The following is an 18,829-nucleotide window of genomic DNA, read 5'->3' on the forward strand; positions in this document are numbered from 1 at the left end:
TTTCAAAAACCTGATGGTCATCCTTGAGTGTTTTTACTCTTACCTCTGCCCACCCCAACATCTAATCCACCTCGATTTCCCCACTGTGCTAATGACACAAGACAGATCCAAAGGCCCAGGCACCCCCATCCATGCTGCCACAGCATCTGTCACACAGACACCTCTCCCTCTGATCTCCTACAGCCCATCAGTGGATTCTCCCTGCCCCCAGAGCTGGAGAGCTACTCTGCCCGGTGGCTTTCTATGGCCCTTCATGGTGAGGCTCTGGCTTGATCTCCCACCAGATTACCACCCAGCCTCATCCTTCTGCTTTCTGTTTCTTGTATTTGCCAAACTTGTTCCTACTTCAAGGTCCCTCTGCCCCCAGAGCTTCACATGGCTTTAAGGTCTCCATTCAAAGGCCCCCTTCTGGGAGAAGCCCTCCTACAGTTACTGGCTTGCCCGTCTTCCTGCCCTGGTGTTGTCACAGCACATATCACTGACTGGAATGATCCCATTTGAATAACCTTTCCTCATTTATCTTGTGTACGTCTGTTCCCTCCTTCTTCCACTCCTGCCACCAAAATGTAAGTTCTGCCAGAGGAGGGTCCCTACCTGTCTTGTTCACTCTGTAGTCTGGCTATGGTGGTTATATACTATGTATTTGCTAAACTAATTAAATAAATTATAGTCAAGTCATTCCTTTTCTATCATGTAATAAGACTAGTAGACTGGCTCCTGTTTTTAAAAATATTTCCATTGATTTTCATGAAGACATCAGTAGAATGCCATTAATATCGCCCCTAGGATTTATTTCTCCAGATTAAATTTCTCTTATTCCTCTAATCTTTCTCACCAGCCTTACTCTTATCCTCTTAATCACTTTCCAGGGCCTTCCCTGGAGGCTCTCCAATTTCTCCTTGTCCTCCTGAGAAGCTGAATAACCTTGTTCTTACTGGGACCCACAGTGAACCTACAGCGGGGGTGGGGCAACAATTCTGCATGGCAGAGGGCTTAACAACAGAGGTTTCCTAAGCTGGCATAGATTCAGATGCAACCACGTTCTAGCTCAATGACCTTGAGTGTGTCACTTCCTCAGCTTTGGTTTCCTCCTCTGTAAAACAGGGCTGACAAAAATATCTCAAAGAGCAGTCTGTGGGGACGCTTCTAGGAGCTTTCTCCAACAAAGCACGTCGCGTAAGGCCTGATGCACACCAACACCTCAGTAAATTACAACTACTTACTAATAAATTAGCTAAAACTATAACCACTTTAACTACACAGGGGACCATGCAGGATACTGAGCTGTATGCAGGCGACGCTCTACATGGTTTCAGATGTTGTAGGTGAAAAGAAAGGGTAAGCGAGAAGAAAGATTATTTATGAAAACCCTGAATGAAGCAAAGGGGGCATGAAAGACTGTCTAAGGCCTGTTCCTGGAGTGACAGGCACGAAACAGACTTCACTAATTGTAGTGTCCACAGTGAAAGGGCCACCTGAGCATGCAATAGAAGCAAGCGTAGGGGGCAAAAGGCTCACCTGCCTGAAGGGAAAGAACACCTCCTTTTCATTCCTGGAAGATGAGCTCATACAGGGATGTCATCCAGGGTGTCACACACCTGCCTTTTCAAATGCAGAGCACTCCTCAGCCCTGGAAGGAGTGGCAGAGGCTTGACTCCACCTCCTTCGGAGGCCCCAGGACCTGCTCAGAGATCCTTGTTAATGGAAGCCTCGTGGCCCCAGTTGGCAGAGATTCACTGAGAGATACACAAGCACCAAACTCAGAAAGACTATTTTTAGTAGGTTTATGTTTAGAGCACACACTTCCACAATGACCCAGCACGATGGGGCAATTCTGAGGGCCCACCAGAACTGATGCACTGCAAAAGCAGTGGGTGGACCTCAGGGTGCTTAGAGATCAGGATCCAGCAGACCACCTGAGCAGTGGAGTAGTAAGCAGCTACTAAACAGAATCAATGGGATCCCTATGCTCTGACATAGAATGATGTCCAAATATGTAGACAGAAGTAAGGTGCAAAACTCTCTGTAGGGTAAGGGTCAGGGAGAACTGTGCCTCCCTCCTCTCCAGGAGGAGACCTGCAGCAAAGCCTCACATCTCCTTCCACTCCTGACTCAGCCTCCCCAGGAGAGCTGGCCATGCCCTGCACCATGTGTCTTAGAGCGCAGGGAGGTGGGGGAAGTGCACGAGGCCTCCTAGGTCTCACATTGCCTATTCTAGGCATAGCAGGGGCTCACACCATCTCTCAGTCCCTTTCCTGGGCTTCTCGTCTCCAGCAGGGAAGTAGGCAAGAGGAAGTGAGCAGACCCATGCTTTCTCCCTCAGGCCCAGCTTCTCCTCTGACATCACGGTGGGTGGGTCAGGCCAACTGTGCCCTGTGAGCCTGGCTGTCTCCAGTTCAAGGTGCCATGTGGCCATCCCCTTACCAGAGAGCTGTCAAAAACATAAAAGCTGGGTTGGTGCAATGGTTCACGCCTATAATCCCAGCCCTCTGGGAATCTGAGGCAGGAGCATTTCTTGAGGCCAGGAATTCAAGACCAGCCTGGGCAACAGAGAAAGACCCCGGTCTCTACAAAAGATAAAATGGATTAGCTGGATGCAATGGTTCATGCCCATAATCCCAGCACTTTAGGAGGTCAGTGCAGGAGGACTGTTTGAGCCCAGGAGTTTGAGGTTGCAGTGAGCTCTTATGGTGCAACTGCACTCCAGCCTGGGCAACAGAGTGAGACCCTGTCTCTAAAAGGCATAAAATTTAAAAGGATGAGTAGGGGTGTGGCGAACAGATCCCAAGAATGATGTTCAATTGCCCTGGCCCATTCGTGTGTAATTTCCTCCGCTGACTGTGGGCTGGCCTAGTGACTTGCTTTTAACCTACAGAACATGGCAAAGTGGTAGGACAGCACAGTGTGATTGGTTCCTTCAGACAAAGTTTGCATCTCGCTGGCACACTCTGAACCTGGCTGGCTGGGAGAAAGCAAGTTACTGTGTGCAGAGCTGCCCTATGAAGTTGCCCACATAATATGAAATGGAGGGCAGCCTCTAGCTGACAGTCATAAGGAACGGAGGTCTCCAGTCTAAGAGCCCACAAGAAACCAAATCCCACCAACAACTGTGCGAAGTGAATCCTTCCTCAATGGGGTCTCAGATGAGTCTCCAGCCTTGGGTGATTCCTTGATTACTGACCTGTGAAATACCCTGAGGCAAAGGATGCAGCTCAGTGGTGTCTGACCCCTGTAAGATAATAGATGTGTATGAGTTTGTCAGTAAGTTCATGGTAATTTGTTACATAGCAATAGGCAACAAACAAGAGAGCATTACTTGCCATTACTTTCAATGGCAAAAACTGCAATTACTTTTGCACCAGCCTAATAAAATGAGAGTTCGTATAGCACGGTGGTTAAGAGCCCAGGCTTAGAGCCTGACTGCTTGGATTCAAATCCTGCCTCCCCCTTCAACCTCTTTCTGTTTAAGTTTCCTTATCCTTAGATGGAGTGTGGTACTCGTCCCACGCCATGGCCTGATGGTAAGGATAAAAAAAAGTTAATTCTGCTAGAGTGCTTCGAACAATGTGTGGCCCCTCGTCAGAGCCCAGGAAAGGCTGGTTCATGCCTGTGTGTGTTCACTCCTTGCTCTCACTCCTAAACTATCGAGAGCTATTTTCTCTAAGGAGGATTATTGTGGCAGTTTTCACATTCTAAGACACACATTTTATGCTCTTTTTTTTTTGTAGCAATGAGCTTTTTTATTATCTTATATGTGGAAAAAATGATAAAGTTCTTTTAAAAATTCATATTAACTTCCTGTTAGACCCTTATAAGGATGAAATCTCTACCAAGTTCCTATAAAAAAACAAAATTCCATGCAAGCCAGCTTAAACAAAATGGGGATGGCCTTGCAGGGTGGACTCTGAGGTATGGCACAAAATAGAAAGTTAGGAAATGTTCAGGGGTCTTGGAGGAAGCTGGGCCCAGGGACTGAGAGCGTGGCTGGATCCAGGTGGACATGGCCTTTGGCTCTCTCTTTGGCCACATGGTCTCTTTTTGCATCTCTCCTTTAGGTTTCTCTGAGCCCATGGTAGAAGGTGGCAACCCACACTGTTTAGAATGACCAGACGTCCAGCAGAAACTGATCAGCTCCTCCATGTCCCAACTCCAAATTCCTTGAGGAAAGAATCTGATGGGTCAGATGAACACTCCTGGTCCCACTGCAATCACTGTGGGTAGGGCATAGGGTTTTCTAATACAAACTGAACTGCTGTGACTACACAGGCAGTAGCAGTATAGAAAGAGGAGAGGAAAGGGAATGGCCAGTGTCTGTTCCAAGTCCTGTCCTTCTTTTTACGAAGTGACAGTAGGAAATTAAGAATTTTGTCCAATAAGCTTTCAGAGACTTTAGAAGAGAGATCATATTTGCCATGAACACTAGAACCCATGAGAAATTTCTCATTTGGAGAGAAACTGAGCAATTTCTTTTAATCAGCTGGATTCACCCTTCTCTCCCTGATACCCTGATCCACACGGGGTTGCTGCTATCCTACTGGGCACGAAACATCATGGGTGTAAGAGGAGGTTCTGCCTAGCTGATACTCTGTCTCAGTGTGGCAAGCCTAAGAACATTCATGGGACCCCTGAAATCGGTACTTAATATACCAGTTAGTGGGCCATATGCATGTCACCCATAACCTACCTCAGGGAAGAATGTGTTCCTCCTCACTCTGTCCTTGTAAAAATCACAGTTATAAACAAAATACAGTATAGGCCCAAGTTCGCAGCAAACTCTGCATCTCATACAATGATGCTAAAGATAAAAAATACTGTTCAACTTGAAATTACACCTCACTTATAATGAGATAAGTACTACTATAATGAGATAGTAGAAACTTATCTCAATTAGCATAATTATCTAATGAACATTCAAAGAGGAAAAACTAATTACTAGAATCATGGGCTCTCCTGGTTGGAAGGAAACTCACAGGTCAGTAAAAGCCTGTTCTCTCCCCTGTCTCTCCTACTCCCCAGCAGGTACAGGAATTCCTTTTACAATGTCCCTGCCAGGTGGGTGCTAATTCTGCTTCACATCTCCATTTCTGGATAGCTATGGTTATCGGGAAATCTTGACTATAGTGGAACCAAAAATTGGCTTCCTTGTAACCTACCAATTGGCACATTTGCCCAAATTTTGCTTCTGAAACATCATAAACAAACCTTCTGCTTACCTCCAGACATCTTGTTTTATGAGCTAATCAGGTTTTTATCACCTAACCACTGCTAGTTGAGCTCTCTGTAAATTGTAATAAATCATGTTTTAGCCAATGACAGTTCACCAGAGCTGCGGATGTCTAGCCTCCCACTCTAAGATTCATGCGACATTTCAAGACCCTACCTCAGCCCCACCTTTCTGATCTCTCTCCTCAATTCAATCCCTGTTTGCCAAATGTGGTGAAGAAAACTCAACACAAGCCCCTAGTGAAAGCTACCACAACAGAGCTCTAACACCACCCCAAATTTCACATTCTTGGCAGCCACCTCCCACCTCAAGGCTGTAGTTTACCTCACCGCCTGAATCTCTCTCCCAGACTCAGTCTGAGGCCCTTACCTGCCATCCTTGTGCAACTTGTTGTCTGGACCCAAGGGCTGGACTTTGTATTTCTCTGTTAGGCTCAAGGTTGCTTGACTTGACCTGGCTTTGCAGACTGTTGGCATTGCTCTGGCTCACTCTTCTCTCATCCAGTCTATTAGCTCTACTTCTGCCCCATGGTGGCCTGGAAATGTGATCAGTATGCCATCCATGTGCTCACCCACACAGCTAAAAAAAAAAAATAAATAAAATTTTAAAATGTTAAAAACTGAATAAGACAGCAGCCAGAGATGAAACACAACACAATACTAGCAGTTGGCCTGACAATGATAACAGCCCTACCAGTGTCTCCAAAAATACACCACTTGACACATTTGGATTGAAGTTTTTCTGGTATTAATGCCAGCAGAAGATGAAGGCAAGATTCATCCCACAGGAGCTAAAATGCTGAGGACAGAATGGTGAAGGGAGGTCAACACATCCCATGGGTCATTATTATAGCTATTATCAGTCTCTCCATTCTGGGTATCCTATTACTGCAGCTTGTCAGGTCATGTGCAGCAACACATAAGTTGAAAAGAACTCCTGGAGATTTAAGAGCCTTGCTCTGAAAAGGCTGCATTTTTATAGAATAAAGGTATTTGTTCCATAACAATAGAATATACTCATGATTTATAAAGCAAAACAAAGATGTATGGCCTGCCATTCTAATAATATATATTTTTATTCTAAACACAATAAGCAGATCCAAAGGAAAGAGAACTCCTGGATGAAAGCAGGTATCTGTGATATCAAAAATGTAGGGGACAAAGACAGAGAAAAAAAATAACCAAGGAAAAGAAAAATAAATGCCAGAAAAGTAACCAGAATAACTGCTTTGCATTTCCCAAAATCTGGATTTTGATCTTACCTACCATTTCCAGTTCATCTCCAACATTCACCACTCTTCCACACTGGCACTATTACCACCACTACCAACCCCTCTATTGCTACTACTCCCACCACCAAAAATTCTATCTGTGCCACTACTACCACCAAGTACCCCACTGTCATGCACGTCCGTGCGAAGAGACCACCAAACAGGCTTTGTGTGAGCAATAAAGCTTTTTAATCACCTGGGTGCAGGCGGGCTGAGTCCGAAAAGAGAGTCAGCGAAGGGAGATAAGGGTGGGGCCGTTTTATAGGATTTGGGTAGGTAAAGGAAAATTACAGTCAAAGGGGGTTTGTTCTCTGGCGGGCAGGAGTGGGAGTCACAAGGTGCTCAGTCGGGGAGCTTTTTGAGCCGGGATGAGCCAGGAAAAGGAATTTCACAAGGTAATGTCATCCCTTAAGGCAAGGACCGGCCATTTTCACTTCTTTTGTGGTGGAATGTCATCAGTTAAGGCGAGGCAGGGCATTTTCACTTCTTTTATGATTCTTCAGTTACTTCAGGCCATCTGGGCGTGTATATATATCTATACGTGCAAGTCACAGGGGATGCAATGGCTTGGCTTGGGCTCAGAGGCCTGACACCCACCACTGCCACAATCACCACCATTAATACCATGACTACAAAAGACTACAATTACTACGTTATAGCCACTACTGCCAACAACATCATCACCACCAACCATATCACCATCACCAACCACACATCAACAATATCACTATTACCAATAATAACACCATCGTTATTACCAGTGCTGTCAACACCACCACCACTCCACTGAACCACCAACCAGACAACAAAACTTATCTTCTCTGAGCATTGCTCCAGGTATCTAGAGGAAAGGAGACCTGGGCTATAGTTCTGACTCTACTAATTAGCTGGTGACTTTGGGCAAGTCACTTTACTTCTTTGTATCTCAGATCAATAAACAAGTTGAATGACTGGAAGAATTAATATTATATTACATCTGCTCTTAAGGTCAACCAAAAATATAAAAAGTCAAAAGAAATACAAAAAGTGCTGTAGGGGTAAGTCAGTCTAAGCATTTGGTCTCCACCTCCAGGACACACAGCTGCAGCTGAGCTGGAACATTCATTTCTCCATGTCTCTTTATTCCTCTAGGATCAGAGTCTCTCTCTCTCTCTCTCTCTCTCTCTCTCTCTCTCTCTCTGTGTAGGTGTGTGTGTGTGTTTGTGTGTGTGTATGTTTCTTAGAGATAGGGTCTCACTCTGTTGTCTAGGCTGGAGTGCAGTGGTGCAATCATAGCTCACTGCAGTCTTGAACTCCCAGGCTCAAGAGATGCTCCCACCTCAGCCTCCCAAGTAGCTGGGACTACAGACATACACCATCACACCCAGCTAATTTTTAAATTATTTTTCTGTAGAGACAGGGTCTCACTATGTTGCTCAGGCTGGTCTTGAACTCCTGGCCTCAAGCAATCTTCCTACCATGGCTTTCCAAAGTGCTGGGATTACAGACACAAGCCACTGTGCCCAGCCTAGGATCAGAGCTCTTAATCAGAAACCATGAAGTCCTCTAAAACTGTAGGCAGAAAAGGGTGTGTCTCAGCAAAGAACACTCATAACTTTTAGTATGTTCTCAAAGGGGTCCCTTTCCCTAAAAACATTAAGAGTCACTTTTCAGTGCTAACCTTATTATTAAAAGACCTGGAAGTCAGAAGGAAAAGTCAGAATGGGAGAAAGAAGTTTGATTTTTGAGTGAATAGTCTGAGGTTATAGGGCCATCTAGGTCAAAGATAGATGTCCTAGGGGGGAGGTTCCAAGATGGCCAAATAGGAACAGCTCCAGTCTGCAGCTCCCAGCATGAGCGATGCAGAAGATGGCTGATTTCTGCATTTCCAACTGAAGTACCTGGTTCATCTCACTGGGGCTTGTCAGACAGTGGGTGCAGCCCATGGAGCAGGGTGGGGCATCAATTCACCTGGGAAAGCACAAGGGGTCTGGGAATTCCCTTTCCTAGCAAAGGGAAGCTGTGACAGACGCTACCTGGAAAATCGGGACACTCCCACCCTAATACTATGCTTTTCCAACAGCCTTAGCAAACGGCAAACCAGGAGATTATATCCTGTGCCTGGCTTGGGGGGTCCCACGCCCACAGAGCCCCGCTCACTGCTAGCACAGCAGTCTGAGATCGAACTGCAAGGCAGCAGTGAGGCTGGGGGAGGGGCACCCGCCATTCAACAGAAAATTCAACAGCCCTTCATGCTAAAAACTCTCAATAAACTAGGTATTGATGGGACATATCTCAAAATAATAAGAACTATTTATGACAAACCCACAGCTAATACCATACTGAATGGGCAAAAACTGGAAGCATTCCCTTTGAAAACTGGCACAAGACAGGGATGCCCTCTCTCACCACTCCTATTCAACATAGTGTTGGAAGTTCTGGCCAGGGCAATCAGACAGGAGAAAGAAATAAAGGGTATTCAATTAGGAAAAGAGGAAGTCAAATTGTCCCTGTTTGCAGATAACATGATTGAATATTTAGAAAACCCCATCGTCTCAGCCTCAAATCTCCTTAAGCTGATAAGCAACTTCAGCAAAGTCTCAGGATACAAAATCAGTGTGCAAAAATCACAAGCATTCCTATACACCAATACCAGACAAACAGACAGCCAAATCATGAGTGAACTCCCATTCACAATTGCTTCAAAGAGAATAAAATACCTAGGAATCCAACTTATAAGGGATGCGAAGGACCTCTTCAAGGAGAACTACTAACCACTGTTCAATGAAATAAAAGAGGACACAAACAAATGGAAGAACATTCCATGCCCACGGATAGGAAGAATCAATACTGTGAAAACGGCCATACTGCCCAAGGTAATTTACAGATTCAATGCCATCCCCATCAAGCTACCAATGACTTTCTTCACATAATTGGGAAAAACTACTTTAAAGTTCATATGGAACCAAAAAACAGCCTGCATTGCCAAGAAAATCCCAAGCCAAAAGAACAAAGCTGGAGGAATCACACTACCTGACTTCAAACTATACTACAAGGCTACAGTAACCAAAACAGCATGGTACTGGTACCAAAACAGAGATATAGACCAATGGAACAGAATAGAGCCCTTGGAAATAAAACCACACATCTACAACCATTTGATCTTTGACAAACCTGACAAACACAAGAAATGGGGAAAGGATTCCCTATTTAATAACTGGTTCTGGGAAAACTGGCTAGCCATATATAGAAAGCTGAAACTGGACCCCTTCGTTACACCTTATACAAAAATTGAGTTCGAGAGGGATCAAAGACTTAAATGTTAGACCTAAAACCATAAAAACCCTAGAAGAAAACCTAGGCTATACCATTCAGGCCATAGGCATGGGCAAGGACTTCATAACTAAAACACCAAAAGCAATGATTGCAACAAAAGCCAAAATTGACAAATGGGATCTAATTAAACTAAAGAGCTTCTGCACAGCAAAAGAAACTACCATCAGAGTGAACAGGCAACCTACAGAACGGGAAAAAATTTTTACAATCTACCCATCTGACAAAGGGCTAATATCCAGAATCTAGAAAGAACTTAAACAAATTTACAAGAAAAAATCAAACAACCACATCAAAAAGTGGGCAAAGGATATGAACAGACACTTCTCAAAAGAAGACATTTATGCAGCCAACAGACACATGAAAACATGCTCATCATCACTGGCCATCAGAGAAATGCAAATCAAAACCACAACGAGATACCATCTCATGCCAGTTAGAATGGTGATCATTAAAAACGCAGGAAACAGCAGGTGCTGCAGAGGATGTAGAGAAATAGGAACACTTTTACACTGTTGGTGGGACTGTAAACTAGTTCAACCATTGTGGAAGACAGTGTGGTGATTTCTCAAGGATCTAGAACTAGAAATATCCATTTGACCCAGCCATCCCATTACTGGGCATATACCCAAAGGATTATAAATCATGCTGCTATAAAGACAGATGCACACGTATGTTTATTGTGGCACTATTCACAATAGCAAAGACTTGGAACTAACCCAAATGTCCATCAGTGACAGACTGGATTAAGAAAATGTGGCACATATACACTGTGGGATACTATGCAGCCATAAAAAAGGATGAGTTCATGTTCTTTGTAGGGACATGGATGAAGCTGGAAACCATCATTCTGAACAAACTATCACAAGGACAGAAAACCAAACATCGCATGTTCTCACTCGTAGGTGGGAATTGAACAATGAGAACACTTGGACACAGGGTGGGGAACATCACACACTGAGGCCTGTCATGGGGTGGGTGGAGAGGGGAGGGATAGCATTAGGAGATATACCTAATGTAAATGACAAGTTAACAGTGCAGCACACCAACATGGCACATGTATACATATGTAACAAACCTGCACATTGTGCACCTGTACCTTACAACTTAAAGTATAATAATAAAAAACAAAATAAAATAATAATAATAAAAAAGATAGATGTCTTGAGTTAGGTATCTTCTGACTCAAAGATAGTCAGAAAGCTTCATTTCCTTCATGGCACTCACTTGATATTTTGAAGTTGTTTTTCATTTACTTGTTTAATGTCTGTCTTCCCCAACTAGCATGAAGCTCCCTGAAGATGAGGCCTATTTTTGAGTGTTTTTTGTTCGTTTGTTTGTTTTTTGAGACTAAGTCTCGCTCTGTCGCCAGGCTGGAGTGGCACCATCTCAGCTCACTGCAACCTCTGCCTCCCGGGTTGAAGAGATTCTCCTGCCTCAGCCTCCGAGTAGCTGGGACTACAGGCGCATGCCACAACTCCCAGCTAATTTTTATATTTTTAATAGAGACTGGGGTTTCACCAGGTTAGCCAGGATGATCTCAATCTCTTGACCTTGTGATCCGCCTGCCTCGGCCTCCCAAAATGCTGGGATGACAGGCGTGAGCCACCATGCCCAGCCGTTTTTGAGTGTTTTTTTCACCCCTGTGTGTCACCAGGCCCTTGCACAGTTACTCACAGAAGAAAAAGGAAGATCTTAATATGAATTAACATCAACATTATGTGTAATGCTCAGGGTCTTGGTGTTAATTTTTGACACTGCTTGAATCTAAAATCAAAATAAATGTTTATTAGTCTCAGATACAACTAGAAACACATTTTTAAATGATGAGAAAATTGAGTGTAGGCAGGCATTTCGGTAAACTGGCCTTTCCAGCAGCAGGGACACAGCGGGTGAAGCCTGGCACTGAGGTACTTGCCCAGGGAACACCCCAGATCTAGCTGCTCCTCTTGGGCAAGGGCTCTTGCTGCATGGATGGGCTACTTCTCCTGCTTTCATTCTCTCAACCACAAGACAGGGAGCCGGACTTGGTGCGACTCTAGCTTGGTGTCTGAGAACCTGGCCACACCAGCCAAACACCTTGGATAAGCCACCATCCTTCGTGGCCTTGGCATCCTGCTCTGCCGATGGGGAGCTGATGAACTCTCTGAGGTCTTTTGCCCCAAAGGAAGGCCAAACTAGCTGCCAACTACCCCTCCTCTCTCCATTGGGCATCAATGTCAAGGTCTAACCTAGTGGACTTTACTGCTTATATCACAGAAGTCAAGTGAAAAAGTCAAATTTTGTCTCAAGCAGTGGCCTTCCTTATTCAGGCCCCAACATGCACTCTGAGGGGGAAAAATTCCTTCTACACAATGTTGGTGAAGGCTTCAGTGCCACTCTCATTGGACACTGATGACTTCACATAGTCTTTACCTAAACTACTCATTCTATTTGAACTAAAATGTTAATGGGCCTAGGTTTCTAGAAGACCTGAGTCATTGGTGGACTGTCAGAGAGAGGAAACCACCCACCTTCCTGGCTCCCACGGAAGCGGGATTCAGCCAGCAGGGAGAGCCAGCTTCCAGCCTGCTGCCCAGGTTCACTGCCGAAGGTGGGTTAGCCAACTTCACCTCCCCCAACAGCCAGTGGCTCTTTATTGGGACTTCCGGACCAAGGAACCACCTCTCACCATTTCACACGGCAACTCGGATTCTATGTCTGCTGAAATGATCATCTCCTTCGAGCTGCTCTCATCCCTCTGTCTTTTCTCTCCATTAACCTGATTTCCTACCAGGCTTTTCTCAGTCATGTGGGAGGATGCAGAATTTAATCCTTATTCATTGTTCCTTGAGGACTTACCACATGACAGACACTGTTCTGAGCATTCTGCATGTATTAAGCCCATTTAACATGAGATGGGTAGGGATCGTTATTATGCCTATTTGTGTTTGAGGAAACTGAGGCCCGGCAAGGTCGGGGAGTCAATCGTCTGTGCTCTATAAACACAGCAAACAGCCCTGAAGGAGTCTCCCCACTCTTGAGAAGCTGACGTTTTTAGGGTGGGGAGACAGAAAGTGAACAAGAAAACAAATGAGGTAATTTCAGGAATAAATTAGAAGGACGTATATGAAGGAGACTGGCCCAGTCTCGTTCTAGGTCACATAGTAGCTACTAAGTGGGGGCACTGGGCCCGGAACCCAGGCTATCTGATGCCAAGGGCAACCTAACATTGTACCCCACATCATTCTTCTTAAAGGGGCTTATCTGGCATTTCCTATGTGGTTCCTTTGAGGGAATTAAAATGAATTACTACATATAGAACAATGTAGCAAAGAACAATGTATTAAAAAGTTTCTTTTTAAAAATTCAACAAATAATAATGACCAGATGAAGGAAAATTCTCTTCTCTAGGTTATTTGCTTCAGATCCACACTTCAGATGAAAATGGCCGAAAAGTAGGCAGAGATGGAGGAAGACTAACGGAAAGCGCCGAGCTGTGACTTGACGCCCATTCCAAGGGCAGTGTGGCTCATGTGAGACCAAAAGAAGAGTAGGAATGAACGCGTGGGTCCTGTGAGCAGCGGGTGACTTTGCTGAGCTTGGTGCTCTCAGAAGACCAGCCACTTTTGTCCCTGCAGCCCGGGAAGTAACGGTGGCTCCGTCGCGTCTGGGAAGATCTCCGTTGCCAGGGCTTCCTGGACCCGCCCCCGCACAGCTTTCCAGCAGTCCTGGTTCCTCCTGAGGCTCCAGAAGGCGAAACTGGACAGGAGGCCACTTTTCTTCTCAGCCTAGAACTCAAGAGACCTGAAAGGATGGAGGACTGGCCACAAGAGATGTTTCACAGAGCAGCTGAATGAACAACAGGGTCAATTCTGATCAACTTTCCAGTGCTATCTGGGGTGTGTGGGTGTGTACATCACATTATATAATCTGGAATGCTGAGTGCGTTTAATATATCTACATATAATACACGTTACTATATATATAGAGAGATAGATCCAGCCGGATGCGGTGGCTCACGCCTGTAATCCCAGCAGTTTGGGAGGCCGAGTCGGGCAGATCACGAGGTCAGGAGTTCGAGACCATCCTGACCAACACGGTGAAATCCAGTCTCTACTAAAAATACGAAAAATAACCAGGCTTGGTGGTGCGCGCCTATAATCCCAGCTACTCAGGAGGCTGAGGCAGGAGAATCGCTTGAGCCTGGGAGGTGGGGGTTGCAGTTAGCCGAGATCACACCACTGCACTCCAGCCTGGGCGACAGAGTGAGACTCCATCTCAAAACAAACAACGACAACAAAAAAATCCATACTTCCTTAAGATACACTCCTCCTAGGTTTGTAACTCCTAGGTTTCTGGTTCAAAGATCATAGAAAAAAAATGCCCTTTAAAAAAAAAGAAAAAGTTATCCAAAAGACGTTCTTTTCACTAACTGTTCAATTATTCTCCATAGAGATTATACCAATGCAAACTTCTGCCAGCACTACTGACAACACTATTAATCATTGATATACATCTTAGACAATTTGGTAGGAGAGAAATGGCATCTTGTTGTTGCCTTAATTTGCACTTCTTTGATTATTAATAGAGTTTTTAAAAATCCATATTTTACGTAATGCTTTTCTGACTTTAACAGAGGATTTGTAAACTCGGTGAGGAGAGCATTTGAAGAAGGGTTAAGCACCCCAGTTTTCTAACTGAATTACTACACCATTAAAATGAGCTCTGCACAACATGTCAGCAAATAGGCCTCTGTCTGAGAGACAGAGAAGGGTGTATATGGCTTCTTTTCTAAATCAGGGAGCTGAAAACCCAGGCAGAGCCATGTCCTAGGCACTGACTCCCACAGTCACCTGCCCGTCCTGTCAAGCAGCTTTTTCCCAGCTAACCTGAGTTCCCATCATAATTCTTTAAAGCACTGAAAAGTTTTTGAAAAGACACAAGAAATATTTCTCCAGTTTTTTCTATGACTAATTTAAGTTGTAGTAACACAATAATACTGTTCACTTGAATAGTCTCTAAGATACATTTTGAAAACAGCAGTAGCCACCTTGAGACATATATTTATTGTGAGTTTTCAGCACTATACCAGTAGGGGTAAAAAGAAAAATTCTAAAATAACTACTTATAAAGCTTAACTGAATTTAATTAGACTGCTAAAAATGAAAAAAAAATGCTAAATTATAACCACCCTAGACATGATTAATTACATTTACATTATGCAGAAAGCACAGGAATGGAACCACCCCACGGCTTTTTCTTCCCAGATTCAGAGGTATATACTGTTGCCAGCAAGACAGCTCCTGGGGGAGGCAGACCTAGACCCAGTGTCTGCAGTCAAAACAGTGAGGGTTTGAACAGAAAGGGTCTCTGCCTGCCTCCACAGACTCATGATCACCAAGCCACCTCTGCAACTTGGGCCCATTTCCTGAAATCCCTTCCTGCCTCTTCCCCAGTGAGAATCCATGGAGCCCCTCCATGCCGAATCCAGCCATCCATCATCCCTTGTCCCAGCCCCCCGGGGCCTAGGACACATCATCATTTTTTTGGTTTTTTGGTTTTTTGTTTTTTTGAGAGAGCTTCTTGCCCTGTTGCCCAGGCTAGAGTGCAGTGGCACCATCATGGCTTGCTGCAGCCTCGACCTCCTGAATTCAACCGATCCTACTACCACAGCCTCCCAAGTAGCTGGGACTACAGGCACATGTCACCACACCCAGCTAATTTTTTTTTTTTTTTTTTTTAGAGATGGGGTCTCACTATGTTGCCCAAGCTGATCTCAAACTCCTGGGCTCAAGCAATCTTCCTGCCTTGGCCTCCCAAAGTGCTGGGATTACAGGTGTGAGCCACCATTCCCAGCCTACAGCACAGTTTTTGATCTGTCTTGCCAATTGTCATTACAGTAGGTGCCCAGGAAACAAGTGCAGAATGAACGATTAGAGACTGGCAAAGTGAGCACTCCCCATGGGAGACTAAGAAGGACAGATAAGTCAAGTGGTCCATGGCACATTAAGTGGAAAAAACTAGGTATCAAACAGTATATAGAGAGGACAATCCCATTTTAATTTTATCAAATGGTGTGTACATGAAAAGAAAAAAATCCTGGAAAGACATCAGCATTCAAAGGTGGGAAGCACTGGGTAGATAGAGACAAGACACTAAGAGAGAGGTTCTCTCTCCTCCTAGGCTTCTTTCCTTTATCAGGAAAGTAAACATTGTACCAGAAACTCCCTGGCAGCCTTTTCCTGAACTGTCCTAAGGGCTGTGGCTGAAGGTAAACTGGGAAAATGAGGGCCTAGGTTTTTCGGTCTCTATCATGGCAGGTGAGGACAGAAGGAAGGAGCTGGGAATAATTAACAGTGTTTGCCCCATAGAGTCTCAATCGTGTCTTCAGCAAATATTTACTGAGTATATGCTATATGCCAGGCCCTATTCTGAGTAAAGTGATACAGCAGTGATGAAGACAGAAAATCCTGGCTCTCATAGTGTTACATTCTAGATATGTCTATTCATGTCTACTGGAGGTAGCTGCACAATACATGTTATAAAATAGTAAATCATATGGTATACCAGGCAGCAAGGAGGGCTATGGGTAAAGCAATACAGGGGCAATGTGGTCAGGAATGCCTGGTGGAGCCAGGATTGTAATTCTAAATAGAGTGGCAGGGGAAGGCCCATGAGGGGGTGACTTGTCAGGCAGAAGGGAGCCGGCAGGAGGGTGTCTAAGGAAGGAGCTTCTCCAGCAGTGGAAGCAGGCAGGGCAAAAGCCCAGTAACGGGAATGTGCCTGGCGCACCTATGGCACAGTGGGGAAGCCATTGTGGCTAGGGCAGATGTGCATATTGTCAGGGATGGAACTGGAGGCCAGATGGCCTGGGGCCTGGTAGGGCATCATGAGGATTTGAATCTCACTCTAAGAAAATTGAGGAGCCACTGGAGGGTTGAGAACAAAAGAATGACAGGATTTAACTTCTATTTTTTAAGTAGCTTTATTGAGATATAATTAACCTACCACACAATTCACCCATTTAAAGTATACAACGCAGCCGTGCACAGTGGCTCACACCTGTAATCCCAGCACTTTGGGAGGTCAAGGCAGGAGGATCGCTTGAGGTCAGGAGTTTGAGACCAACCTGGGCGACATGGCAAAACCCTGTCTCTACAAAAAATGCAACAATTAGCCTGGTGTGGTGGCATGTGCCTGCGGTCCCAGCTACTCAGGAGGCTGAGGTGGAAGGATCACTTAAGCCCAGGAGGTGGAGGTTGCGGAGAGCCAAGACTGGGCCACAGCACTCCAGCCTGGATGATAGAGCAAGACCCTGTCTCAAAAAAATACGTAAAATACAGCGTACAAGTCAATGGGCTTTAGTATATTAACAGTGGTGTGCAACCATCGCCACAGTCTAGTTTTAGAACAGTTTTAGCCCCCTTCCCGACAGAAAGCACACTCACCCCTTAGCCACTCCCCACTTCCCCACCCCAGTCCCTGGGCAACCACTAATGGGCTTTCCATCTATGGATTTATCTATTCTGGACATTTTATATAAATTGGATTATACACTATATGGTCTTTCGTGACTGGTTTCTTTCACTTAGCAGAGTGTTCTCAAGGCTCATCCATCTTGTGGCATGTATCAGTACTTCATTCCTTTTTATTGTTAAATAGTATTCCATCGTATGCACGTACCACATTTTGTTTATCTATTTGTCAGTTGATGGATATTTGGGTTATTTCCACTTTGGGGCTACTATGAGTCATGCTGCTATAAGTGTTATATACAAGATTTTGTGTAGATGTATATTCTCAATTCATTTTGAGAAATTGCCAAACGGTTATCCACGATGGCTGTACCATTTGACATTCCCTCTAGTGGTGTCTGAGGGTTCTGTTTTCTTCACAGCAATGCTTGTATTGCCTGCATTTTTATTACAGTCATCCTAGTGGGTAGGAAGTAGTGGTATGGATGGTGAACTCAACCAGATTTGACTACGAGGGTCAAATTTACAGTTTTCTAATGACTAATAATGCTAAGCATCTTTTCATATGCTTATTAGCCATTTCCATGTCTTCTCTGAAGAAATGTCGATTCAAACCCTTGCCCATTTAAAAACTTGGTTTCTTTGTCTTTTTCTGACTTTTTTTTTTTCCTTTTTGTGGAGATGAGGTCTTGCTATGTTCTCCAGGCTGGTCTCAAACACCTGGGCTCAAGCAATCCTTCTGCCTCTGTCTCCCTAAATGCTGGGATTACAGACATGAGGAGCCACCATGCCTGGCATGACATGTCTTAAAAGGCTTGTTCTGACTACTTTGTTGAGATATCGTATATGGGGAACAAATATTACTTTTATAAACATAAGAAAAAATAAAAACTGTTTTTAAAAATTTAGAGGTCTTAGAATGGAAGGAATTGAACACAAGCTCTGGCCCTCACCATGCCTCACGGTCCATCTTTGACCAGGTGCAGATCCTTCACCAGGTGTGGAGCCTGGAAAACCAGATCCTCTCAAACCTCAGTGTCCAAATCTCTAAATGGAAATACAGGGCCTCAGGACATGTGTAGAAGGCTCAAAATGAAGCAACTGGGATGGCTGGGCCTTGCCCATCACAAGAAGACACAAGGGCAAGGTGTCAGGCCTAGACATAGAGAGAGACAGCTGCATTACTCAACAGTCTTTCCTCAGACATACCTGCTGGTAATGTGGGAACTGGGTTCTTCCCACTGAGTGCCTGAGATCTAAGGTCTTCTCAAATCAAAGTAGAGGGATGGAATGGCTGGTTTGTAGTTTGATCATCGTTTTCAATTGATATTGTTCTGGAATTAGATGGTGAGTCCGGACTCACCTATCCTGAAAGAGAGTCATGAAATATGAGGGAAAGCACAAATATAAATGGTCTCCAACTTAGGATTTTTCAAATTTATGATGGTTCATAAGTGGCATGCAGTGAATAGAAACCATACTTTGAATTTTGAATTTTGATCTCTTCCCAGGCTAGCAATATGCAGTCCAGTGCTCTCTATGCAGGAGAGTGGCAGTAAGTGGCAG

This window comes from Theropithecus gelada, chromosome 2 (assembly GCF_003255815.1).
Source record: "Theropithecus gelada isolate Dixy chromosome 2, Tgel_1.0, whole genome shotgun sequence".
Lineage (NCBI taxonomy): Eukaryota > Metazoa > Chordata > Mammalia > Primates > Cercopithecidae > Theropithecus > Theropithecus gelada.